Below are 27,514 nucleotides of genomic sequence, written 5' to 3' on the forward strand. Positions count from 1 at the left end.
GACATGGGCGGAACAAGGCTTTGGTGTCCATGCACTACAGCCCTTGGTTCATATCACTTGCAAAGATACGTAGCTACAGTCTGCTGAAGGAGGTGACAGCTTGTACCTCATGGGTTTGAATGTGTGTTGGGAGTGGGAGGGAGGAGGTGACTGTGCTTGCTGTAGTGCTGGATTAGATTGAATTCCCTTGAAATAAGATCTTAACATTAATATTAAAAAAAACTATGTAGTTAAAAGACGCTAGTTTGGGTCTGTGTAGATACAGTCTGTTCAATTACCTGGGGGGTGTTATGCTCCTCCTGTGTGGTATAGAAGCCAAAACCATGAAATAGCCCAGAGATTTTCTTTTTTTGTTTATACTTATTTATTTAAGAGCAAGTGAGAGAATGAGAGAGAGAGAGAGAGAGAGAGAAAGAGAATGGGCACACACCAGGGCCTCCGGCCACAGCAAATGAACTCCAGGTGCACGCACCACCTTGTGCACCTGCCTTCATGGGTACTGGGGAATGGAGCCTCAAACCAGGGTTCTTGGGCTTCACAGGCAAATGCTTAACCATTAAGCCATGTCTCCAGCCTTAGCCCAGAGATTTTTAAAAAATATTTTTTTTAATTTATTTGATAGAGAAAGAGGGAGGGAGAAAGAGACAGAATGGACACTCCAAGACCGTCAGCCAGTGCAAATGACCTCCAGATGTATGCGCCTCCTTGTGCATCTGGCTAACGTGGGTCCTGGGGAATCGAACCTGAATCCTTTGGCTTTTCAGGCAAACACCTTAAGTGCTAAGCCATCCCTCCAGCCCTAGCCCAGAGATTTTAAACATGAAAACTGGGAAGATAACTGTGGCTGTCGTGCCCTGGACTGAGTTTTGTATTTAGTTTTTTAATTGCAGCCACTCCACTCTGATCTTGGTGTGAAAACAACATCTGCTGAAGTGTGGGTGGTCAGCCCAGGCTGTTTAGAGGAGACCCGATAGGCACAGCACATGGACAAGTCAGAAGTTGGTGAGAAATGCAGGCTGGAAAGTGGCGAGGTAAGCATAGTATATGGATGTCTGGTGTGGGTGAAGTGGAATCATCTCTTAGGGAGGTAGATACTGTAAGGTTCAGGTGTGACCACGACCACTCAAACCCTTCTGAGGCAAAGATGAAAGCTTTTATTCAGGAAAAACATGAGCTGCCAGGGCTGACTCACAAGAGAGGAGCACAACCAACCTGAGTTTTCAGATAGTGGGCTTTATAGGGCTTTTCAGTTGGGGGAAGGTGAGGAAGGGAAAAGAAAAAACAGCTAGGGTGTGAGACTGGAACAGTGAGCAGACAAGATAAGGGGTCAGGAAACCATGACCTGGAAGGCATTATTAGGCAAGGAAGGGATAATCTGGGCAGTGTCCTGGGGAATGTGGGCAATCTACTTTTTTATGTCTGTTGTCATCCTCTGTCCTTGGTGACTCCATTTTGGGAGCCTGACCCTACCTAACATACTAGTCTTTTGTTAATGATAGAGATGAAGGTTAATTTCTTCATGTTGACCATAGGGGCAATGTTCTTATGCGAGAGGCTGGATAATGGGGTCAATGGGTCTCCCTTTAGGGCAGGTGATGAGGAGGCAGTTCATGATGGCTAGAAGTGGCAGAGTGGTGAGATTAATAGTGAGCTCCCTACATCAGTGCCAATGTAGTATGTTGTTATGACTTTGTCCTGAATGAAATAGAGACTGCTCTTCTATGATCCCTGTGTTGAGCTGGCTTTGGGGCAGTTGCTGGTGACATCTGTTATAGAGAAGTTGAGAGAGATGGGTTTTATACACCCCATGAGAAGACAGAAGGAAGAATTAAGGAGAACGTTATTCTTGTCAACAGCTACAACATCAAAACGCCAGGCACAAGGGGAGGATGAGCATTTAGAGGCGAGGGATAGACAGGGCTTGGGGCAAGAGAGAGGAGGCAGAGGGACATCAGTGTATTCAAAAGGAGTATTTTGGGATCAGGGGAAGAGTAGGAATATGAGAGAGTTTAAGTTTGAGAATACCCGTTGGTGTGGTGGTGTACTTATCCCTGGAGGAGGTAGGGTAAGGGCCAAGGAAGGAAGGAGCCAAAGGAATAGCTCTGATTCTGGATAAGGCAAGTGGGAGGAGCTGGGGCCAGGGTGGGTGATGTTCAGAAGTAATCAGGGATAGGCTGAGGCAGAAGGCATGAGTTAATGTTAGAGTTTAGTATTATAAGCCAGCATCAGTCAGGGGAGCCTATTAGTCTGAATCTTTGTTTATTTTGTAGTTATGTTTCGTATTTACATTTTTCTTACTGGGTGATCAAGACCATGTAGGCTGCCAGAATTTACTGTACATTTTGGAGGTCAATAATGGTGCTGTATGAAAGACTTAGGAATCTGAGAGGAATTCTGTGACTCTCAGCATTGTCATCTGCTAGAATAAGTCAAGGCTGTGGTGATCAAGTGGCTCTCCCACTTTTGGGAAGCCTGGAGGATTGATTTTCCTCCGATGTGACACTCCTATTGCAAATACACCGACTTGGAATTTATCTCTCGGTTTCCATATTGTCTCTGATCAAGGAGACAGGTAATTTATTACAGGCTAGAAGTTCAAGTGTCCCATCATCTCCTGTGGCCTTCTGACCTGGGAACAAGAACCAAAATATTGGCTATCGTTTTAACTCCAATATTTCCAGTTGATTTTGGCTTTTACATATTGTTATTAATTACTCAGAAAGACTGTGCATATCTGATTAGCAGAACAGATTAGTTAAAAAGATGCAGAATGTATCTGTTTAGCAAAGCAGATCTGTTTAGAGAATGGCACAGCAGTTTTAAATCATTCTGATTAATATTTGTTTAGTTGTTGGGTGACAGAGTAAGCTATATCTGGAACATAGCATACATATTTTATCTTTTAAGTATCTGTCAGTTATAACTATAGGTAGAACATTTTAGTAGCCCTGAAAACAATATTTTACCGATTATTTTATCAATAACTTTAAGGCAACTGATTTAATTTAGAAATTGTATGTGTAAGCTACAGCTGTGTTGTAGTCAGGTTCTCATTGCTGGTAGAAATCACCCAACCAAGAGCAGTTTGTGGGAAAAGAGGTTTATTTTGGCTTACAGGCCTGAGGAGAAGCTCCACGATGGTAGGGGAAAACGACGACATGAGCAGAGGGTGGACATCACCCCCTGGCCAGCATAAGGTGGACCACAGCAACAGGAGAGTATGCCAGACACTGGCAAGGGCAAACTGGCTATAACACCCAGAAGCCCACCCCAACAGTATACTGCCTCTAGGAGGCGTTAATTCCCAAATCTCCATCAGCTGCGAACCTAGCATTCCAAACACACCTAAGTTTATGGGGGACACCTGAATCAAATCACCACAAGCTGGAACATAGGAAGTATACACATTCTATCTTTTAAGTATCTGTCAGTTATAAGTATAGGTAGAACATTTTAGTAGCCCTGAAAACTATATTTTACCAATTATTTTATCAATAACTTTAAGGCAATTGATTTAATCTAGAAATTGTATGGGTAAGCTTATTTGGAATATAGAAGGCATACACATTCTATCTTGTAAGTATCTGTCACTTATAAGTATAGGCAGAACATTTTAGTAGTCTTGAAAACATTTTACCAATTATTTTATCAATAACTTTAAGGCAACTGATTTAATCTAGAAATTATATACCAGGAAAAAGACAAGACAGTATAAAAACTTGGCATCTGTGTTTGAAAACAATTTTGACTAGTCTGTATACCAATGTGAGTAACAATTACCCGCCCCCCCCCCCCCAAACTGGAAGCAGAACAGCAATTTAAGATTATTTTTCTAGGGTAGGAAACATGTCTTAAGTGTTGATATTTCTATAAGCAATGAACTGAGATACCAGAAATGAGACAATTAATTATGTGAAACCTTGATTGAGACTGATTATACATAGCTCAAGAATAAAATAAAACTTGGTCATTGTTGAGTTAAGCAAGCCTGATTTTAGCATACATTAGGGACAGTGTGACCCCAGCTTCTGCTAATCCATCTTGAAGGCAGGTACAGCCTATAAACCCACCTTTCAGAGAAAGGGAAAATCAAAAGCAAGCCCTCTTCCTATGATGCTGAATTGCTAGCTCCCAAATCACAGTTGGAAAGAATGAGAATAAATGAATGAAGGAACAGGCAGAATTCCTTGGGGCATGATAGTGCATTTTTGCTTCAAGGCTAATTTTTATTATTTAGTGTATAGGAGATGGAAACTTGTTTGCTTAGGCAAATTTGCCAGCTTATTTTGGAGGAGGGGGGTTTGAGAAACTTCTAATTCTGTTCAAATTGTACTAGAATATTCCATCAGTTAGATCACAAAGCAGCAATGGGAAAACCAGGGTGCAGAAAGCTCTACTGGAAGCACAAGGCTGTCTGCACTGTCTTTCCTTATTAAATAATCCTTGTTAAATCCTTGCTTGCATGGCAGCGCTTCCAGAAACTGCACGTCACAGAGGTTAAAACATGTTCCAAGAAGGAACCTAGCATTCCTAAGGGGGGGTGAGCCTTCACTTCCACTAGCCTTGATTCAATGGAATATTCTCCTTGGTTCTGACATCTCTTGTCAGTGAGTAGTTGATCTGTGTAGGTCTGGAACCTCACCAAGCAAGTCCATGGTTTTCGATGGTCTCTGAGGATATGTGAGGCTGGGAAGCAAGCTGAGGGATGTTGACCATGGCTAGGATGATGCTTAGATTCTCAGGAAGCTCTTCTGTGGTTGAGAAAGAACTGGCTAAAAGCCATGCTCCTCCACTGTCTAGCCTCCCCTACTTCATAGAAGCTTAGCTGAAAGGGTAGCTACAGGCCCTGAATTGCCTTCTCATCCAGATTGTAAAACTCAAACTGATCCACAAACTGCCAGTGTTGTAACAATCCAGGTAAGTACTCTTGAAGCTACCTGTCTGGTCATTTAATAACCTCCTGTTCCAGCCCTCATAGTTTCTGAGCTCTTCAGTTCTTTCTTCTAGGAAAAGGCCCATTCTTGGTGATAAAACTTCAGGCATTCAGGCAAATTTTATCTGAAGTAACTCTCTATTTTCCTCCTACTGTTTTTTTTTTTTTTTTTTTTTTTTGGTGACCTGGCTACTATCAGTGTGTTATGATTTTGATTCATTTTTATGACTTCTTGCCTAAGAGGGAGGAAGCCTCTGGTGAGGGCAAGTATTTTAGTCTCTCTTGCTCAATGTTGCCTTACTGGCACCTGAGCACCTGGCAGGTAATAGGTGTTTAATAAACTGTGGAAGTGTGAAGGCTTGATGTGTAACATGTGAGCCAGGCTGAAAGGAGTGTAGAAAGAGCCTAAGGGATGCCTGCCACCCTGTGGATGGTGAAGGTGGAAGATGGTTTCTTTTTGCACACCAGCTGGCCTGGTTCTTGTCCTTGAGTGAGGGTCCATAGGGCCTAAGTATGTAGCAACACTTGTGGTGATGTCAGAGAGGGGCAGGTGAAAGAAGATGTTGGGATTAAACATAGGAAAGTAACCTCTGAAATATTTGTGTCTTGGTGTACTGAGGTGGTCCCTGGCCATTTTAAGACTCAGTAGAGATCTGGAGAGATTGCGCAGTTGTTAAAGACACTTGCTTGTAAAGCCTGATGGCTTTTATTTTTGCTTGCCAGTTTTAACAATGAAGAGACTGTACCAGCTAGGCTATAACCCTGGAAGCAGGGATGACTACACTAATTTTAATGACATTGTACATATGGACACAAGTAGGAATACTACGAAAGAATAGAAGTCTAAAGTAGAAAAGTAGAAAATTATTCATTGCTGAATAATTTTTTTTTTTTTTTTTTTGGTTTTTCGAGGTAGGGTCTCACTCTGGTCCAGGCTGACCTGGAATTAACTCTGTCATCTCAGGGTGGCCTTGAACTCATGGCGATCCTCCTACCTCTGCCTCCCGAGTGCTGGGATTAAAGGCGTGCGCCACCACGCTCGGCACTGAATAATTTTTTGAGGATAACCATGAACATTTACTTTAGTATATCTGGGAAGCCTTGCTGACATAGCCTGTGGATGGAGATTTGAATTATTGAGAATCTGAAGATAATAAAAAAATGAATGATACGCGAACACAGAGTTCATCCTCATGATAGTAGTAGATGTTGACCATTTTAATTACTGGTTAATCAAGTTATTCTTAGGTTTTGAGAAAGCCCTATAAAGTAACAAAAACCAGTAATCCCAAATTACAGACTAAGAATGATGCTTATGAATACTATAGTCTTATAGAAATGAAGTCAGGCCAGATTATCTTAATTTTCTTCTATGTTACAATGATAGGATAAAATAGAAAAAATATCCATTCAGATCTCATGGCATTTACCCTTTCCTCCCTCCCTCCCTTCCTCCCCCTCTTTCTCTGTCTGTCTGACTTTCTGTGTTCAGGTTCTAGTTAGGAATTAGGAAACTTAACTGTGCAGGCCAGCTCTGATCTTGAACTTGCTATGGCATTGTAGAGACTCACTTGTACTTCTCTCTTAGCTATAATTCCAGTGCTGTGGGTCAGTTTTGGGAATCTCTTGATCAGCTTCTTGCTGTCTCCTGCTTTGTCTTGCCTTCTGGGAGGAAAAGGGTCTTGGTTAGAAGTTTATATTGCCTGGCCCCTACTAAATTTTTTTTCCCCCAAAAGCATGAGTTCTATCCTGGGGAGAGGTGTCTGTGCTGGGCACCACCGATCCTAGTTTTGGAACCATCTCAGTGACTGTAGTGCAATGTGATACTTCCTTATTTGCCTCTTCTGGAAATAGAAGAATAGGAAGAAGGGAATAAAGGATTTAAACCCCTTCTTGTTTCTTAGGAACTTACAGGAACACATGATCTACCTTGAGCTGATCTTAGTTGAAAGTATACCTTAATTACTTGTTTATATAAAAAATTTATTTTATGACAGCTTACAGTTTCTATTATGGTACCTTTTGTATAAATAGCAAGTAAAAAATGGCAACTTAGTACTAACCAAGCAAATGAAAGAAATAACAAAACCCTTTATCATTAGAAAATGTTACTTTGTGCAAGAAACATTACTCATCTACCATAAGTGGAGAGAGTCCTTTCCTTCATCTTTTACCTTTTTGTAAGTAACCCATTGAGGTTCTCCTGCTTTCAGCATTGTGTTACAGTTACTGCATACACATGATGTGTATCATCTAGGATAGGTATGTCCAACCTATGGCCACATAAGTCCTAGGATAGTTTTGAATGCATCCCAACACACTTGTAGATGACAGCATCACATCACAATGTTTATAGACTATACTCCTGATATAAAAGGTATGGAATAGACTAAACATAGTTAATTACTGGATAATCAAGTTATCCTTGGGTTCTAAGAAAACCCTGTAAATAACAATACTATAGTATCTAACCATATTAACATCTTCTGGGATGATTCTCTGATGAGTGAATGAACTGGTAAAATTTTTAAAAATTTGGCTTAGGTGGTTTTTGGAGTTGTTTTTTTTTTTTTTTTTTTTTTGAGGTAGGCTCTCTCTCTGGCCCAGTTTGACCTGGAATTAACTATGTAGTCTCAGGGTGGCCTCGAACTCATGGCAATCCTCATACCTTTGCCTCCCCAGTGCTGGGATTAAAGGCATGAACCACCATGCCCAAGGGCTTCTCTTAGGTTTTTATGTAGGTTTTAAATATGTCAGGCTAAACTAGTTTTAGGACTCAAATTTGTGTGGTTTTCTGGATTACCTGGAGTTTTGCAAAGAGTTGGTAAAGAATTGCACAACTAAAACAAATGATCCAGGTTCAGGAATCTTAGCAATAGTGCCTGTGCAAGCCCATGTGAGCGATCATTGTGCAAGTGTAAAGTACTGTTTTGTAGGTGATTTCTGCATGGGAGCTTCTCCAAAATGGCCCCTACTTACATGCCACTGTTGCTTGCTTCCCTTGAGCAAATCAGGCGCAGGTGTGTGATGAAGGGTGGTGGTTCTTTTGGCCAAACTCTACTGGGGAAATTGCATGGGGTAGGAGTGGGCATGAGTATATATTGTAGGGGAACCAGCCCTGGCTTCTCAAGTACCTCTGCTTCACATGGAGATCAAGAGCAGATAGTGTGAAGTTTTTCAGCAGAGTTTTGACTAAACATGAGCCCAGCAAAATGTTACAGGTAAAATGTACTCTTGGAAACATCACTGAATAGCAGATGTGGGCTTACTTCTGATGGCAGGTCACCCCACAATCATGGCCTCCACACAGTGGCTTTGTGGGGAACAGTGGCTAGACCTCTACAATGGGTATTTTTCTAAGACATTTGTCAACTTCATACAGAGCTACTAAAATCTGGGATGTTTTGAGCCTTATTGTTAACTTTGAATATTTTTTGTACTTCATATATGAGAATACATAAATACTTATAATGTCTGGGTACTAAGGGAAAACCTGTCCCCCATTTCCAAAGTAAAAGCATAAACAACCTTTTACTTGGCAGGGGCTTTACTATGTTACCAAAAAGCCAGCAAGCACTGTTCTTAAAACAGACCCATCTGTACCATTGCATAGCTCCTATTATAATCTGAGCTAAATTTCTACTATCTTGAAGTGACATATTATATATATTTTTTCTACAGTATCTTCATGGTGCATTTATCTTAAATATCAATTGAAAATGCAGATAGTAAATCTCCCAAATTAGTTATAATTCTTTGTCTTGTATAAGAGTTTCAAGGACAGCTGTAATTGCATCCATGTTTTTAAATGGGAGGATGCATGAGTGGCTTCAGTGCAGAGATAATGTGATGACTGAGAGTCATGTGCCTATAAGACCCTTACATGATAAAAAGTTGTGTCTGTGTCAACCTCTGCAGTAGTGAGTGGGTGGTAGCCAAATGTGACTCTGGAGACCTTAAAATATGGTTAGTGTAAGTGAGAAGCTGACTTAATTTTAATTGAATTTAGCTTCATATTTGCTAATGGCTATAAGGGAAACCTTTTGTATGGATGTTATTACAGTCTTAAATTAGGTAATATGAACTTTGTTTGTGAACATATATTCCTGTTGATGGTGCTATCACACGGACAGCTGTAACATCTCATAAGGTGTAGATAGACCAAGGTCTGCATTTTTGAAGTGGGAAAATCACTAAGCCTTGTGATTTGTATTAAAGGTAATTTCATGGGTCATCAGTTTGTTCTGTTGTGTAAATATTGTGGGCAAGACATAGGAGCACAGTTTAAACAGTGAGGTATGTGTGCAAGACATTTCCATTCCACATAGCTGGCACATGCAGTCTGTGACTTCTCTCTGAGGACCCTGTACTCTCCAGTCCGGGAGACTGTGCGTCTCTGAAGGCCACTGTCTTCTCTTTCCTAGGAGTGTCAGTTGGAATTTGATGAGACTGCATATATCATGTATTCTTTTTTTTTAAAAATTATTTATTTTTTTATTTGAGAGCGACAGACACAGAGAGAAACACAGATAGAGGGAGAGAGAGAGAATGGGCGCACCAGGGCTTCCAGCCTCTGCAAACGAACTCCAGACGTGTATGCCCCCTTGTGCATCTGGCTAACGTGGGACCTGGGGAACCGAGACTTGAACCGGGGTCCTTAGGATTCACAGGCAAGCGCTTAACCGCTAAGCCATCTCTCCAGCCCATATCATGTATTCTTAATGAGTGTCCTTTAAGCTTGCTTGTTTCACTTGTCTTTTGGCAATTTTCCTTTTTGCTAGCATGCAGTGTGTACCTTTTAAAAGGGGGGTTTGCATCCCTATTACTGCATCAATGGGATGATACTGGGTCCTTAAAGAAAAACCTTTTCTATAATCATGAATTCTGCCCTCTTAAAAGGCTGCAGTATATAGCTACGTGCCCAGTGTGTTGTTGACCTTCAAATTTCCTGGGGCCTGGGAATGATGAGGGAAAATGTCTACAAAGGCTTGGTGACACAACTTCCTATATACTACATAGCGATGCTTTGGTTTAACCAATGGGAATGCTTCTAAACATTTACTTGAGAGTTTGCAGACATGTGCATGCTTGCAAGGCTGGGAGCAGATATATGGATGCACCAGGGCCTCCTGCCACTGAACACTTCAGACGCATATACCACTTTTGTGTATCTGTCTTTATGTGGGCACTGGGAAATTGAACCCAATCCATTAAGCTCTGCAAGTAAGTGCCTTTAACTGCTATGCCATCTTTTCAGCCCCAACAAATTGGAATTTTGGAATTTGAAGATTACTTTTACTTTATTTATATTACTTTTTCTCCTAGTGCTGAATGGAGGAACTCCAGAATTTGGATATTACTGTCTTGTTTTATATCCAGTAGAAAGTAAAGTCAAACAACTTTTTTTAGTTTTCACTGAGTAAAATCAAATCGACTTTGCATTTTCATCTATTTCGTAGGGGTGAGGGTTGGGCTATTATAGTAGAAAGGATCAGTAATCAGTTCTAATCTTTGTTTGTTTGTTTTTTCAAGGTAGGATCTCACTCTAACCCAGACTGACTAATTCACTAAGCAGTCTCAGGGTGGCCTCGAACTCATGGTGATCCTACTACCTCTTCCTCCCGAGTGCTGGGATTAAAGGCGTGCACCACCATGCCCAGCTTGAGTTCTAATCTTAAATGTATTTTAGTTTTTTTTTCTTATTTCTTTGTCCTTTTGGAGATGAGTTAAACTGCTCTGTAGTTTTTCCTGTCAGTGTACTGTTCTTTGGTCTCGGAAGTATGCTATATTTGTACTGAGCTTTAAATGTACACAATGGCTCTAAATTGCTACTTTTCTTTAAAGTTAGGTATAGCATTTTAATTAAAATGTCATCCAAAAATCAGACTCAAAGCCTCCCAGTCTGTACAAGTATGGTAGTTCCTCAGACTAAAGAATTTTAGGAGATGGCCACTATCATTTCCCTCCCCCAACAGTCCTCCTCAAACTTCTCTTTGCTTATCTGCGTATGCAGAGCCTATGGGCACAGGAATGGGCCTTGGAGCTTGAATCATGATGCAACTCCCACCATTTCTTCCCTCCTTCCCAGCAGTTGCTTCTCTGGGTTCAGTGTTCCACATGCCTTAAGCCTCACCACCCCACCAATCCCAACCTACAAGGATTTTTCTGCCCAGGTCACAGGACTCCTATTCCAGGATTCAAATTGGCTCTGGTTCTAGTCCATGGAGGTAATATGGGTGAAGGTCATTTGTAAATGAGAAGTGACCAAGTATTCCACCAGTTGTTTTATGCTCAAGAAGACTTCCCAGAATGGGTGGGTTTGAATTGAGTTTGAAGAAGTTAAGAAGATGGTGGCCCACACCACAAGCAACAGAAGGAAGGTATGACCCTATAGGGTTGTTCCAGGGGTGGAGGGTGTGGCTGAATCATAGACTAAGGTTCACTGGGGAAGCTTGGTGGGCTTTAACAATTGTGGTGTGATTCAGGTGTCCCCCATAAACTTAGGTGTTCTGAATGCTAGGGTCCCAGCTAATGGAGATTTGGGAATTAATGCCTCCTGGAGGGAGTGTATTGTTGGGGGTGGGCTTATGGGTGGTATAGCCAGTTTCCCCTTGCTAGTGTTTGGCACACTCTCCTATTGCTATTGTCCACCTTATGTTGACCAGGGGTAATGTCCACTCTCTGCTCATGCCATTGTTTTCCCTGCCATCGTGGAGCTTCCCCTTGAGCCTCTAAGCCAAAATAAACCTCTTTTTTTCCCCAAGGTGCTCTTGGTTGCGTGAGTTCTACCAGCAATGTGAACCTGACTGCAACAACAGTCCTTGCTAATCACAGAGGCACATATACTTATCTCACAAGTTCCTGATTGAGCTTTCCAGGTATCTTACAATTTATAGATGATTTCTAAAAGCATTTCACCCTCAGTTCCAGAATCTCTTGTGTGTGTGATATATGGTGTGTAGTATGTGTGGTGAAAACATGTGTAGAGATGCATGTACACAAGACACTTGAATGTCAGATAGTCTTCCTGTATCACTCTTCTACTTTACTTCCTTGTGACAGTAAGCCTGAAGTCTGCTGTTTTTCAGTTATACTGGCTGGCCAGTGAGCCCCAGGGATACTCCTGTCTGTCTTCCTCAGGGCAAGGGTTACATGTGTGTACAGCCACACAGTTTTTCATGTGGGTGCTGGTGGTCAAACTCATGCTTGCCCAGAAAGTACTCCTACCCACTGAGGCATCTCCCTGGCCCCGACTTGCACATTTATTTATTAAAAAATGATGACAATGGGCTGGAGAGATGGCTTAGCAGTTAAGCGCTTGCCTGTGAAGCCTAAGGACCCCGGTTCGAGGCTCGGTTCCCCAGGTCCCACATTAGCCAGATGCACAAGGGGGTGCACGCGTCTGGAGTTTGTTTGCAGAGGCTGGAAGCCCTGGCGCGCCCATTCTCTCTCTCTCCCTCTATCTGTGTTTCTCTCTGTGTCTGTCGCTCTCAAATAAATAAATAAAAATTTAAAAAAAAAATGATGACAATAATGTCTGTTTGTCTCATGTTTTATTCTGAGGATCAAATTGGATAATCTGTGGACATGCTTTGTAAGTGCTAAAGTCTATCAAATGCCAGTTCCTAAGGCTAGTACTTTTACTGTTATCTCGTTTCCTCTCTTCTCTAATAATGATAACTGGATAATTTGTAGAGTTTTGTGCTATCTAGCCACATAACAGCATTCCATTCTATGTCCCCCTTATAGTTCACTGTGGCCACATGATAAATATCTCACTATGAGTAAGTATAAATAGTGTTTGTTTTTCTCCTGGGAGGGTTGTTAAACAGTGGACATTTGCTTTTGCCCTGTGGCTATTACTGTAGTCACCCTTTTAGTCACCAGAATAATTTTAGGGATGGTAGAATAGTGAGGTTAGAAGAGCTTGGGTTTCCAAGGACTTGTGTAAACTCCATTTATGTTGTGCAAGCAAGAAACAGATTTCAGTTCCACTGGATTTTTCACAATTTTCTATTCTTATCTATTGTACCTGGGCCTAGTAGATCTGGGTGACATGACATAATAATATGCATTTGAAATCTGAATTAGTGAAAATCTTGTTAATACAATTAAAACAACTGGGGAGAGGAGATAACCCAGTGGGTAAAGTGCTTGACTTGTAAACATGAGGACTTGAGTTTGGTCTCCAGCATCCATAAAATGGCCTGGCATGTTGACAGCTGCCTGTAATCCCAGCACTGGGGAGGTGAAGATGGGAAAATACACCAGACTTGCAATCCAGCCTTTTTGGGAGCTCCAGTCCATCGTGACACTCTGTCTCAACAAGAAGTAACTGCATTCCTAAGGATAACACTTGAGATTGGTCTCTGACCTCTACCCATACCAGTACACACATGTGGCACACACATAAAAGCATGCATGTACACATGCAAAATTCAAAGATAGAATTGGAAAGTCATTAATGTCAGTGTTAAGTTATAGAGAAGATTGCTTAAAATACCTTTTAATAAGGAGCAGGAGTGCTGAGTGAGCTTTAGATATTTGTAACGAGTTCAGTGTACATAGGTGTTCTAGTCCAAATGCAGTCTGCTTTGCAAGTAGATAATTCTCTTCTCTCTCTCAATCTCTTGGTATTTTTTATGAGAGAGAGAGAGAGAGAGAGACAGAGAGAGAGAATTGGCACACCAGGGTCTCCAGCCACTACACTTGAACTCCAGATGTGTGTGTCATCTTGTGTGCATATGTGACGACCTTGTGCACTTTAAAAAAAATTTTTTTTTTTAATTTATTTGAGAGCGACAGACATAGAGAGAAAGACAGATAGAGGAAGAGAGAGAGAATGGGCGTGCCAGGGCTTCCAGCCTCTGCAAACGAACTCCAGACGCATGCGCCCCCTTGTGCATCTGGCTAACGTGGGACCTGGGGAACCGAGCCTTGAACCAGGGTCCTTAGGCTTCACAGGCAAGTGCTTAACCGCTAAGCCATCTCTCCAGCCCGACCTTGTGCTCTTTTGTTACCTTGTGTGTCTGGCTAACGTGAGCTCTGGAAAGTCAAACATGGGTCCTTAAGCTTTACAGGCCTAGTGTGCTAAGCCATCTCTCCAGCCTTCTTCTAACTTTCGATTAGGGAACTTGATTTGTAGTATAAACCAATTTTTGTTGCTTTAAGCCCTTGTCTGATAGAGGATAGTGAGTCTGAGTCTTAGGTGTAAAAACTTGTTCTTGTTGGTTTATATCTGGATGTACAAGTAACATAACAGTTGTGAGTTTTCTGACCTTTCACCTTCCGCACTGAGCTGCAAGTTAAAAGACTGCAAAATTCAGAGTGAGGAGTTATGATACCTCTACCTTTTGGGCCCTATGTTTTTATAGCCAGCTGCTTTGCAATTAGATAGTAGTTCTCTTTTTAAAATATTTTATTTTTATTTGTTTATTAGAGACAGAGAGAGGGGGGAGAGAATGGGTGTGCCTGGGCCTCTAGCCGCTGCAAATGAACTCTAGACATGTATGCTACCATGTGCATCTGGCTTATGTGGGATTCCTTAGGCTTTTCCTTAGGTACGTTCTTTAACTCCTAAGCTATCTCTCTAGCTCTCCCTTCTAGAAAAGCTATTTTACTTACATTTATAATTTATTTCAATGAAAGGACACTGAATCAGTGAAGGAAAGAGATGAGGGGCTTCTTTCTCCTGTGAGCAGTGCCTCCTTTCAGCAATGATGTGTGGGCAACATATATGGAATATTGCTAAACAGCAAAATTCACTTGTGCCTTGGGGTCCAGAGCTTTCAGTGGTGGCTGATGAAGTGCACTAGTTAACTGTCACCATTGTTGACCTTGATCCAGAGATCAAGACCATGCTGCATGGCCTGAGGACCCCATCATCAACCTCACCCTTCAGACTGAACATATTCAGGGCCTGACTGTTACCTTAGAAGTGGGAGGGGAGGACCAAACCTAAGCTTTACTGAGCTAGGTTAATTTGTAATACACAAACTTTTATTTTATTTTTTTTTAGTTCCTAAAGGATATGAATAAAAAGCCTCAGCAGCCCAGAAAAAGGATAACAAAATTAGAAGGCTCTCATTTTATGAATTAAAAATTTGCTTCAATGATGTTGTAATCCATGCTGTGTAGTACTGCTATGAGGACAGACATAAATCAGTGGACTAGAACTGGAAGTAGAGAAGAGTCCACAGGGTGGACGGCACACACCACAATTTATTATCATTACAATTTATTATTATTGCTCAAAAGGGCTATTGAATGGGGAATGAACAGTTTCATCAACACACCTAGATATCCATATGAAAAATAGTAACATTAGTGCTGGGAAAATAGTGTTTGCCTAAAATGTGAAGCATAACCGTACATGCCTGTAATCTGAGCACTTAGGAGGTGAAGACAGGAGGATCCTTAGAGCTATTGCCTAACTTGTCTGGCTGAATTGATGAGCTTTAGGCTCAGCAAGAGTCTGTGTCTTAAAGAATAAAGTAGATAGCAACTAAAGAAGACATTTGAGATCGACCTATGACTTCCACATGCATGCACATACATGTGTTCACACACGTCAAAAATGGCTATGCACACATGTGCAAAAACAAACCAGACTCCTGAGCTGGGCATGGTGGCACATGTCTTTAATCCCAGCACTCAGGAGGCAGGGGTAGGAGGATTGTTGTGAGTTCAAGGCCACCCTATGACTACAGAGTGAGTTCCAGGTCATCCTGGGCTAGAGTGAGATCCTACCTCCAAAAACAAAAACAAAAGCAAACAACAACAATAAAAAAAAAGAAAGAAAAGAAAAAGAAAAAACCAGACTCCTATTGCATACCATACGTAAAATCTAGCTCATAAGACCATCATAAGAGGAGGAAAAGTTCAAGACATCAAAAGTAAAAGAGAGACTGATTGGGAGGGGGAGGGGGTATGAGGGAGAGTGGAGTTTCAAAGGGGTAGTTGGGGGCGGAAGGGTATTACCATGGGGTATTTTTTTATAATCATGGAAGTTGTTAATAAAAAAATATAGCTCAAAATGAATCAAATGTAAAAGCTAATCCCTCTTGTTTAGTTGACAAAAACACAGGCTGGGTAGCACAATGTTGAAGATGCTTCAAATTGCTGGGATGAACATTGAAACAAAGAACAGTTAAGGAGAGGAAAGGATTTATTTCAAGCTTACACATCCAGGGGAAGTTCCATTGAATGGCAGAAGCTGCTTTTGTACATCGAAACAGAGAGAAACAACCAAAGCAGCCAGCAAAAACCCAAAGCACCTAGCAGAAACCCTCAGAGTCTAGACCTACCTCCACACCTGTGGGCTGGAAGTCAGATACACTCCCAAACATACCTTAAGACTTGACCCCACAATCTTCCCCCAGTGATATGCCTCCAGTCAGGTGCACGCAACACAACACAGAAGCACAGGGTGGACAGCAACACAACAGAAAAACACAGGGTGGACGGCAACACAACACCACACAACAGCACAGGGTGGACGGCAACACAACACAACACAGAAGCACAGGGTGGACAGCAACACAACAGAAAAACACAGGGTGGACGGCAACACAACACCACACAAAAGCACAGGGTGGACGGCAACACAACACCACACAAAAGCACAGGGTGGATGGCAGAACAACAACACACAAAAGCACAGGGTGGATGGCAACACACCACACAAAAGCACAGGGTGGACGGCAGAACAACAACACACAAAAGCACAGGGTGGACGGCAGAACAACAACACACAAAAGCACAGGGTGGACGGCACACACACCACACAACAGCACAGGGTGGATGGCACACACACCACACAAAAGCACAGGGTGGACGGCAACACAACACCAAACAACAGCACAGGGTGGACGGCAACACAACATCACACAAAAGCACATGGTGGACGGCAACACACCACACAACAGCACAGGGTGGACAGCAACACACCACACAACAGCACAGGGTGGACGGCAACACACCACACAACAGCACAGGGTGGACGGCAACATGACACCACACAACAGCACAGGGTGGACGGCAGCACAGCACCGCACAAAAGCACAGGTGGGGTGGACAGCACACACACACACAACACCACACAGAAGCACAGGGTGGACGGCAACACAATATAAAAGCTCAGGTTGGACAGCACACACAGCAGAAACTTAACCTTTTCATGGTCTGGGAGCTACAATTCCAGGTTGAAACTGTTTTAGTTGCTTCTGAAGTTTCTCTCCTTTGCTTGTAGACACCATCTTTTCCTTATGACCTCATCTGGTGACATGGTTGTTTACACAATTCCTCCTCCTGCAAGAGCATTGGTCATGTGAAGTCAGGATCAAGCTGATGACTTCAGTTAACCTTAAATTACCCCGTTACTTTGAGTTCTTTGTTTCTCTCTCTCTGTATGCAAATGTGTCAGTGTGTGTAGAGGTCAGAGGACAACTTCACCTGTCAGTCATTCCTACCTTTGTTTGAGGCAAGGTCTGTTCAATTCCAGATTCTTGTGTCTACCTCCCATCTCATCTTAGACCGGCTGGGATTATAAACCTTGGTCCTGTAACTGGTTTTTACTTGTATTCTGGGAGTCTGAACTCAGATTGCATGGATGCACAGCAAGTGCTTTTTCCAGTTCTATTATTTTCTCAGCCCTATTGTGTGAATTCTTTGGGGGGAAACTTTGGCTCAAAACACTCATAGAGGAGAGAATATAGATGAAAATATGTTACAATAGCTTTGCAAATATACAACCAAAGGGGGGAGGTTTGTTTTAAAAGACAGTGTTAAGAAAGTAGGACAACCCACAGGCAGTGTTAGGAGTTGGTCTGTTTGACTGAAATAGTGATGTGGGGCTCCATAGAGTTGAGGAGGGGTGATTCTAGTTCTGTCACTCCTGGGAGAGCTTGATTTTCTGTGGTGGATGCTGGTGCAGTAGATGCTGTGTTGTTATCTTAGGGTCCTCAGGGACAGGGCTTCTTGCTGCAGCGTGGGCGTCATGTGCGAGGGAAGCTTCCCTGTGCAGTGAGCCCAGAGCTGTAGTTGGGACCTGTCCTGGCTTTTGGTGGGAGGTTGGGATGTGCTACAATGAGTGCAACAGTCCCTTCTCTTGGAGGCTTGTGAGTAGGAACTGAGTTGACTCTTCTAGGAGGTTGGTTTCAGAGTTGGACTCTTGCCAAATTCCTAGCAAAGAAGGGATTCAGTGTTACCATAAGCCTTTGTTACACCTCTTGAAATGTCTCTAGGGGACGGCATTGGAAAGCCCCTCCCTCATGTTACTTCTACAAGGTGATGACTGAGGGGGCTGAAGGAGCATCTGGAGTCCCCATGCTTCCGTGTGGGGGACACATGAAACCCCAGAAACAACTGCTAAGCGTCTTGCCATGTCTTCAGTAACAAATAGTCAGCTTTTTAAAAACTACCATGGTCCTAAGGTTCTATCCTGAAATTTATTTTTCTTTATATGAATATGTATAAATGATTTTAAAATAAAAGTGTAAAATATTTGTATGAAGAATAAATGGAACTGAAGTGAGAAAAAAAAAAAAAAAAAGAAAGTAGGACAAGCCAGGTGTGATGGCACACACCTTTAATTCCAGCACTCGGGAGGTTAGAGTGTTACCTCAAAAAACAAAAACAAAAACAAAAGAAAGAAAAGAAAAGAAAAAGAAAGTAGGACAACCCACAGAATAGGAGAAATTATTTGCAAATTATAAATTTAATGTCTCATATCCAGACTGTATCACTAACTCTTGCAACTGAAATAAGCCGGTTTAAAAGTAGGCAAAAGATTTGGATAGATATTCTCCAAAGTAGATACGCAAATGCCTTATAAAGAATGTTAAGAGATATTCAGTATCCTAAAAATCAAATCATAACAACAAACTAATCCACACTTAACTAGGATCAAAATATTAGAAAATGATAAATGTCAAGAAAATAGAGCAGTGATATATGGTTGATTGTGATGTGAGGTGGTGTCTTGCTTTGAAAAGGTCTGGCAGTTCCTAAAGTAAAGCAAAGAATTACCATATGATTTAGTTGTTGCTCTCCTAGCATATCCCTAGAGTAGCATTATTCATAATAGCCAAAAAGTAGAAATGACTCAAATGTCTATTGAGATTGATAGATAATACATGTGGAATATCCATACAACAGGTTATTACTGATTCATAGAAGTAAGTGACTGTATGGTACAACATGGGTAAACAAATGACATAAGAGATGCCAGACATCAAAATCCCTTTATAACAGCTTGAGTGATTCCCTTTATATGAAATATCCTGAATAGCCAAATCCAGAGAGATAGATTAGTGGGTTCCAGGGCCTGAGGAAATGGAGAAGGAAGAATAGGTAGTGATCCATAGTGAGTATAGGATCTCTTTATGGGCTCGTGGTAATGTTCTGGACGTGATGAGGATTCTATAACCTTGAGAATGTACTAAAAATAGTGAATTTTATTCTCTACAGGGTATGTGTGTGGGGTTCATGATATGTATGTTTCAATTTAAAAAATGAAAATGGGGACTTGAGATGCAATTTAGAACATGAAAGATACTCTAAATATGTTACCATCTACTTTGTTTCCCTAATCATCAGTGCTTTGTCTTAATAGAATCATAAGCTATGTATATGAACATGTTAGATAATAGGGAGCCATGGTTTGTTTTAGGCCACGTTCTTAACCTTAGTCTTACATAACAACCACATGCAGAGAAACTGATACAACTGTGAGTTGAGTGTCATACAGAAGCACATTTTCCTACCCAGATGGTCCTTGATAATGCAGGAAGCATTAGTTTCATCTCCATAGCAACAGCAGTGTGACACATTTTGTCATTTGGAACTTTCCTGCAGTGCCTCTCACAGGGTTACCCTTCTCTGTGTGGTGTCTTTACATTGTATATTCTCTCTACTAAAACTGTCCAGTTATTCACATAGAAATGTGAACAAATCCTTGGTGTGGGAGAGGCAAGCAGTGTTGGCAGGAAATGGGAAATATGGCTCCTGAGAACCTTGCAAAGGAGACTTTTATTTATAACAGCTTGAGTGATGCTCAGAACATTCAGGAACATAATCTTCGAGAATACTGGTGATGTCCATAGTCTATTACTGTCTGAATGATGGGTACCGCTAGCTAGCCTTCCTGCTGAAGCTGCATTAGTATTGCTATCAGTATTGTCACTTGATATTTATTAAGCATGATAAAAATATCTCATATCCTTTACCTTTGGGTTGATGAAGTGTCTCTGCCAATCAAGGCTAGTGGCATAGGGCCTTGCTTTTCTGGTGGTAAGGATGCTTGTCAATGGCAGAGTAAACTGCTAGATTAAATAATCAGTTTTTGTTTTTATGTTACAGGCAGAATAAGAATGTCCACCTGTCTCAAACCAATAGGTAGTTGTTCAAAAGCTATTTTCTATTTCCTTAATTTTCTTGAGGTTCCTGTCCTCAGACCGGTTTGAGAAAGTTATGTGAGAAAGATGCTGTTTTTTTTTTGTTTTTAAGCCCTATTTTGTTTCCTTCCCTGCTACTTCTGGTGGTTAGCTTTGAATTAAGGGGTTTGTATGTACACATCAGTTGTATAAGTCTACCTGCTGTCCTGACAAATTGTGGTATGGTCTTGTTGTCTTGTCCTGGGCTGCAGTGGGAATCGTTGGGCAGATTCTGCTTAGTTTGGTTGATGTATTGCTAAATGCCAGTCTGGGGAAACTTATAAAAAAAAAATAAAGTACAAAAGGTGTTACACCTAGTTTTGTCCAAAATACTTGTTGTGGCATGTAACATTTTAGCATTTATAGTTTTTGTACTTGTATTTTGCATTGTGATTAGCTTTGAAGTTACTTTGTTTTGCAGTATTGCAAATCTGCTTTATATTACAAACCTGTAATATGCCCGGTTTTCTAAACAATATCACTGCAAAACCTGAAATAGCCCTCTTATAGTATGAATGTAATTTTATAAAAATTAGGGTTTAATATTGACTTGTATTCAGTAAACTTATTGGGATGATTAATAAGGGAAATGGGCAAAAACACAAGAGTTGACATAGGTACTCAGTGGTTTACATTTCCTACAGCTCTTTCTGGATGGTTTATTCTCTCACTGGAAATGAGTTTCTTTTCTTTGCCTGGTAGGAGAAAGTCAGACTTGACCTTGAAACTGGAGGTATGCTTCCAGCTCACCTGATGGGTGTTTAATAAAGGCCTGAGCCTATTGTACAGGTGCTGTGCAGTAACTGAGCAAGGCACTGAAGACCTGGATGATTTTGTTCATCTTCTACTGCTACACTGTATGTCGTGTTATAATGGCTTTTGTAATCCATTCTTGGGGAAAAAGAAAAAAAAAAAAACTGTGAGTCTTAGCTAATGGTTTTTAAATGGTACCCTTGAAACACTTTAAGACAGAAAACAGGACCATGGTAGCTTGAGTTAAAGAAAGGGTTTCAGCTCTTCACTGTCCCTGTTTGAATTTCACACTTCTCTTTCCTTTCTGCATAGAAGCTATTTGCTGGAAGGAAGGTTAATCATTTAACACTGAGTCATAGGTTCCACTTCCAAAAATACCACACAGCTGTCTTTTAGTATCTTTTCCCCCCATGGCTTCTATGTCCTTACAGCTTTGGGATTACAAGTACAGAATTCTGAATCTTGTGTTTCTTGGTCTGGGCATCTGTCCTCAAACACATCCTTTTAAGACATAGGTCCATTTGTTTACCCCAGTGCTGTCACTGTACTTACTGGGAAGCAGGGTCTTTGCAGATGTAATGCTCTGAAAGTGAATATGTAAATTCCTTGGCTGGCATCTTTATAAGACGAAAAATAGGGGAGCATGGATAAATGCAGAGCAGAGAAGGCTTTGCCAAGATGGAGATTGAAGTGATGTGACCTCTAGCTGACCTCTGCTCTGGAGCCTCCAGAAAGACTACAGCTCTGCAAACACCTTGGCATTGGAATTGCTGGCATCAGAGCTAAGAGGGAAGACATTTCTGTTGTGTGGTATTTGTGGCAACAATACTGGGAAACTAACAAGAGCTTCTGTCTGAAAATAGTGCCCTCAGTCATGACTTAGATTCCAAGCCTTCACAAGGAAAGAACAGGAGAGAAATGTTGCCACAACAACATAGGTCCATATACCCATATGTTTTTGACAAAAGGCTTCTAAGAATATACCACCATAGTGAGTATAGTGCACAACATCAATACCAACAATTTCTTGAGCAAACCTGTGTACTGTATTCAAATACTTAGTATAGAAGAATTGGATATATGTGGGCAGTTTTGAGGGGCTCCAGTGCTCATAGCCTTAGGGTTTTTAAAATTTTGTTTAAATAGTTATTTGAGAGAAAGGGAAGGGAAAAGAGATATTGAGAGAGAATGGGTGCCTCTAGACACTGCAAAACTAACTCCAGATGCATGTGCCACTTTGTACATTTGGCTTTACATGGGTACTGGGGAACCGAACCTGGCTCCTTGGGCTTTGCAGGCAAGTGCCTTAACCACTGAGCAATCTCTCCAGCATGTCCCACCTTTTTAGGCTACAGTGTTTAGTCTTGGGGAGCTAAAAGTGATAACACAAGTGAATAGAAATACTGAGTGAAGCCAGCTATAAATACTGTGGCATTAGGTTTGTCTAGGTGTCTCATCTGTAGAGTGTAAATAGTAGCCATGTGTAGCTTAAGGTAAGGTTCCTGAGAAGAAACTACAGAATTATGCAAGAAGGCATTTAAACCAGCACCATGAAATGTCATAACCAAGTAAGTGTCTACCTCATGAGGAATCCTAGACACATATGAGTTCAGCATTTTGTAAAGGATTGAGGACCAAGAACCAGTTAGAAATTTGACTTTAGAAGGAGCAGGTCAATGAAGATGACATTATATTTAACATCACCTTTCTTGGCTCTTGTCTCTTAATGGGCTTTAGATCTCTCTCCCCACTCTCTGCCTTGACTATCAAGGAGGGTTGATTCTATAGCACTAAAAGTTAAACACCTGGTAAGGCAGCTTATGCCCTGGCTGTGGGTCTCTGCTAGGACTTTTCTGTTTCTCTTTGTGCTGAGTGGTAGGTAGTTACCTGTGCAGTATATAGGTCAGTAGAATGGGTCTATTGCTCCTGCTTTCTTACTATCACTAAACAAGTGAACTTGGGTTTCATAGTGTGTTAACTACTAAATAGAATTTTAATGTTTTAACATATTAAATGTTAATTTCTGTGGACTCTATGCCTCTGGCATTTTGTTTGCATGAGTCTGTTGACCTATTCAGAAGGGTTGTTGGCTAAACTAGTACTGTACATTAGGAAGCTGATAAATTTAGAGGAGCAAATGCTTGAAGGACTAGAACACCTTGTTCTTGAACAACAGTAAACCTTTAAACTGTACCCCAAGGCTAGGTTCTGTTGTGTATAAATTGTCGTAACTTTGAGGTCACTGGCCTTGAGAAATATGCACCCCCTGACATTGGCTTCTGTAGGTCTGGCTTGGTCAAATCTTGCAGCTTTCATTTGCAGATAAAATAGCAGCAGGATACTTATGGTGTTATATACTTCTTAACAATTTGGCTATTTTATTTTGTGTCTGTGCTGTTTTGTTTCTGTTGTTGTTGTTACCCTTCCACTATGGCCCCTCTGTTGAATTCAATTCCTTCTTTGCAACTTGTGTCCTTTGTTGCTGTCATCATTAACCCCCTCCTATTATCCAGGTCTTGTATAAGTAACATCAGCCAGTATGAGGTCAGGAGTGCCACAGCCAGTCACTTTGTGATGGGAAGACAGTATTGCAACATAGTCCTCTCCTTCCTTTGGCTCTTAACTTTCTTTGTGCCACTTCTTCCACAATGACCCTGAGCCTAAACGGGGGTGATAGAGATGGCCTACTTACTGCTGAATATTCCACTATTTCTTCTTCTCAGCACTTTGATGAAATAGTTTCACTATCTGAAAAGAGAAACTTCTATAATCCATAGTGAGAGTGGTATGACTATATGAGCAGGTAGAGGGCAATTTGGCTGGCATACTATATTCATTTATCCAGGTGACAGTGGTAGTTTCCAAACTAGGGCTTATAAGCCCCTAACCACGGGCTCTTGATTAGGATTTCAGTACCATGCATGAATTTTCCCTTATGGAATGGGCCTCAAATTCAACCAGAGAGCAGGTGGTTTTCCCCATAACAGATCTGCCACCACTGCACCAGTTGGCACATTTGGCCTGGCTGGCCAGCCACAAAATTTGCAGGGTCCACTGCTGGTTAAGATTGTTGATGACTTTTCTTCCCCAACAGGCTTCACAGTTCTTTCAACATCATGACAGCTTGACAACAGGGAGGGGCCTTCTAGCTTAGGTCCAGCTTTAGTTCTCAGTGTCCTGTAGCCCAAGCATGTGGTGTTTTCATCAATAGAATCTTACCATCTAATTCTGATGGGCAACCAAGAGCCTTGGCAATAGTCTGTAATATTTTGGGAGCATCAGGGGTCTCCCTAACCAACAATTCAATGGAAACTAGCCCATACCTGCCAATGTAATTTTCTTGTAACAGTCTATGTCTTCTGTGTATGACATTATCAACCCCTACAGAACACTTCTGCCCAAGCACATATATATAGCTAGAGAAGAAGTAGGTTTCCATTTCATCTATGCTTTTAAACTGACATTGAAATGCCCTTTCCCCACCTCAAGAACACTGGTCAGCCTTAGGTAAACTCAGGAGGCATGTCCCTGACTCTTCCTCTTATTTTTCTCATTGGCTTCAAATGCTGATAAGAATAGTGGCTGAGAAATGGGCACTTGGTGATTATTCTGTAAAAATATAGCTGGAGTCCTAACCATTGAGAGTTGTTTGTCCATAGGAATTAGGAAAGTTATTTTGAATCAAGCCTGTAGCAAATAGCCAAGAACTATGCTGTTGCAGTCCGGTTCGCATTGCTGGTAGAAATCACCCAACCAAGAGCAGCTTCTGGGAAAAAAGAGATTTATTTTGGCTTACAGGCTCGAGGGGAAGCTCCACGATGGCAGGGAAAAACGATGGCATGAGCAGAGGGTGGACATCACCCCCTGGCCAACATAAGATGGACCACAGCAACAGGAGGGTGTGTCAAACACTGGCAAGGGGAAACTGGCTTTAATACCCATAAGCCGGCCCCCAACAATACACTCCCTCCAGGAGGCATTAATTCCCCAAATATCCATCAGCTGGGGAGCTAGCATTCAGAACACCTAAGTTTATGGGGGACACCTGAATCAAACCACCACATATGCCTTCTCTGATTCTGCTTGATATCTGAGAAATGCATTAGTTTCTACCAATTTTTAATCTATTGTCATATGTCATCTAATCATGAGCTACACTGTGAAATAAAATCCTGTACACACTAGCACACTAGCAAGTCAAGGAATGTTCTGGGCTGTCACTTAACTCAGCAGAGATATTCCAACTCAGCTGGCAGTGGGCATGTGACTTTGAAGATCTGTTGACTTTGTTAGCCAAGTTTGGACAAGACAAAAGTGTAACTGACATCACTGGAGAGACTGGATAGTCTGGGGGAAGGTAAGAAGGGTATGAAGGAAACTTCTGCTAGCCATGAAGCACTGAATTAGGAATTTGGTAGTCAGTAAATATGGCTAAATGTTTTTCCCCATACAATTTTGTTTTTGTTTTTAAGGTAGGGTCTTCTGTAACCCAGGCTAACCTGGAATTCACTATATAGTATCAGGGTGGCCTCAAACTCACTGCAATCCTTCTACCTCTGCCTCCCAAGTTCTGGGATTAATGGTGTGCACCACCACACCCAGCTTCCATACAGAATTTAAGCCATAACAATGAAAAGTCTTTCTCAGAAAATCTTTCATTTTATTTATTTGAGAGAGAGAGAGGAAAGCATATAGAAGCTGTATGTGGGGTGGGACAGAGAGCAAGAGTGAGAGAACGAGAGAGGGGGGAGAATGGGCACCAGGACCTCTAGTCCTGTAAATGAACTCCAATTGCATGTGCCCCCTTGTACATTTGGTTTACATGGGTCCTAGGGAACCAAACCTGGTCTTTTGGCTTTGCAGGCAAGTAAGTGCCTTAACCACTAAGCCATCACTCCAGCCCAAGAAATCTGGATTTATTTTTTCAAGGCAGGGTCTCATTCTAGCTCAGGCTGACCTGAAATTTACTGTGTAGTCCCAGGCTGGCCTTGAACTCACAGCAATCCTCCTACCTCTGTCCTTTTTTTTGGGGGGAGGGTATTTTATTTTTATTAATTAGTTTTGTATTCAGCAAATACAGTCAGTTTGGTACCATTATGTGGTGGTTTGATTCAGGTGTCCCCCATAAACCTAGGTGTTGTGAATGCTAGCTCCCCAGCTGATGGAGATTTGGGAATTAATGCCTCCTGGAGGGAGTATATTGTTGGGGGCGGGCTTAAGGGCTTTATAGCCAGTTTCCCCATGCCAGTGTTTGGCACACCCTCCTGTTGCTGTGGTCCATCTTATGTTGGCCAGGGGGTGATGTCCACCCTCTGTTCATGCCATCGTTTTCCCCTGCCATCGTGGAGCTTCCCCTCAAGCCTGTAAGCCAAAATAAATCTCTTTTTCCCAGAAGCTGCTCTTGGTTAGGTGATTTCTAACAGCAATGCGAACCGGACTGCACCAAATTATTAGGCTCATTCGTGACCTACCCCCTCCCCTTGGCCCCTCCTTGTTGAGGTATATGGGTCATGCATTGTGGAGTTAGCCCACAGTTATGGGTAAGATAAATGTCTCTGCATATCATGACCCAACATATGGCTCTGACATTCTTTCCTACCTCTGCCTCTTGAGTAGTAGGATTAAAAGTGTGTACCACCATGCCTGGCCATTGCAATGAACAGTCTTAAGACTATTTCTGAGGTTGGGCTACACAACTAGCTGATAGAAGAAATAGTAAAAATCTACCTTATCTAGTCATCATACTGCTGCAGTACATTGTTGTTAACATTTTCCTTTTCATCATTGTAACTTTTGTACTGCCTCTTTTCTTCCTGTAACCTCATTTATATGTTGTCAGATCCTTTATACCAAGGTATTACTAAAATAAGCTTTTTTTTTTTGTAAGGTCTCACTCAACCTCAGGCTGACCTGGAAGTCACTCTGTCTGTGGTCCCAGGCTGGCCTCCAATTTACAGAGATCCTCCTACCTCTGCTTACCAAATGCTGGGATTAAAGGCGTGCACCACCACACCTGGATAAAATAGGCTGTTTTGAGAAATTATGTTAATATCTTCTAAGGACAGAAACCAAAAAAAGAAACACAGGAAACACAAAGCAATGAATATGCTGATTATTTTGATTGTGAGTAAAGAGATATACTAGCTTTCCTGTTATGATTTATTTTCTTTATTTCTTCTTTTTTAAATTTTTATTTATCTATCTATTTATTTATTTTAGGTAGAGTCTCACTGTAGCTCAGGCTGACATGGAATTCACTAGGTAATCTCAGGGCATCCTCAAACTCATGACAATTCTCTTACGTCTGCCTTCCAAGTGCTGGGATTAAAGGTGTCTGCCACCATTCCCACCTTCTTTTTAAAAATATTTATTTATGTATTTATTTTGGAGGTAG

The 27,514-nt window shown here is 41.6% G+C and overlaps 1 protein-coding gene across 4 annotated transcripts in view; it reads left to right on the plus strand.

The window, feature by feature from the left end:
• Nucleotides 1-27,514, plus strand: part of Dip2c (disco interacting protein 2 homolog C) — a 470,240-nt gene that overhangs the window by 197,989 nt on the left and 244,737 nt on the right. Inside the window, exon 1 of one of the 4 annotated variants that reach the window (XM_045151607.1) lies at nucleotides 11,700-11,811. The exons of the other annotated variants lie outside the window; for them this stretch is intronic. The gene's annotated coding sequence lies outside the window, so the exon portion shown is untranslated. Of the gene's footprint in view, nucleotides 1-11,699; nucleotides 11,812-27,514 lie in introns of those variants that run through there. 4 annotated transcript variants of the gene reach the window in all.

The sequence above is a fragment of the Jaculus jaculus genome, chromosome 6, assembly GCF_020740685.1.
Source record: "Jaculus jaculus isolate mJacJac1 chromosome 6, mJacJac1.mat.Y.cur, whole genome shotgun sequence".
In the NCBI taxonomy this organism is placed as follows: domain Eukaryota; kingdom Metazoa; phylum Chordata; class Mammalia; order Rodentia; family Dipodidae; genus Jaculus; species Jaculus jaculus.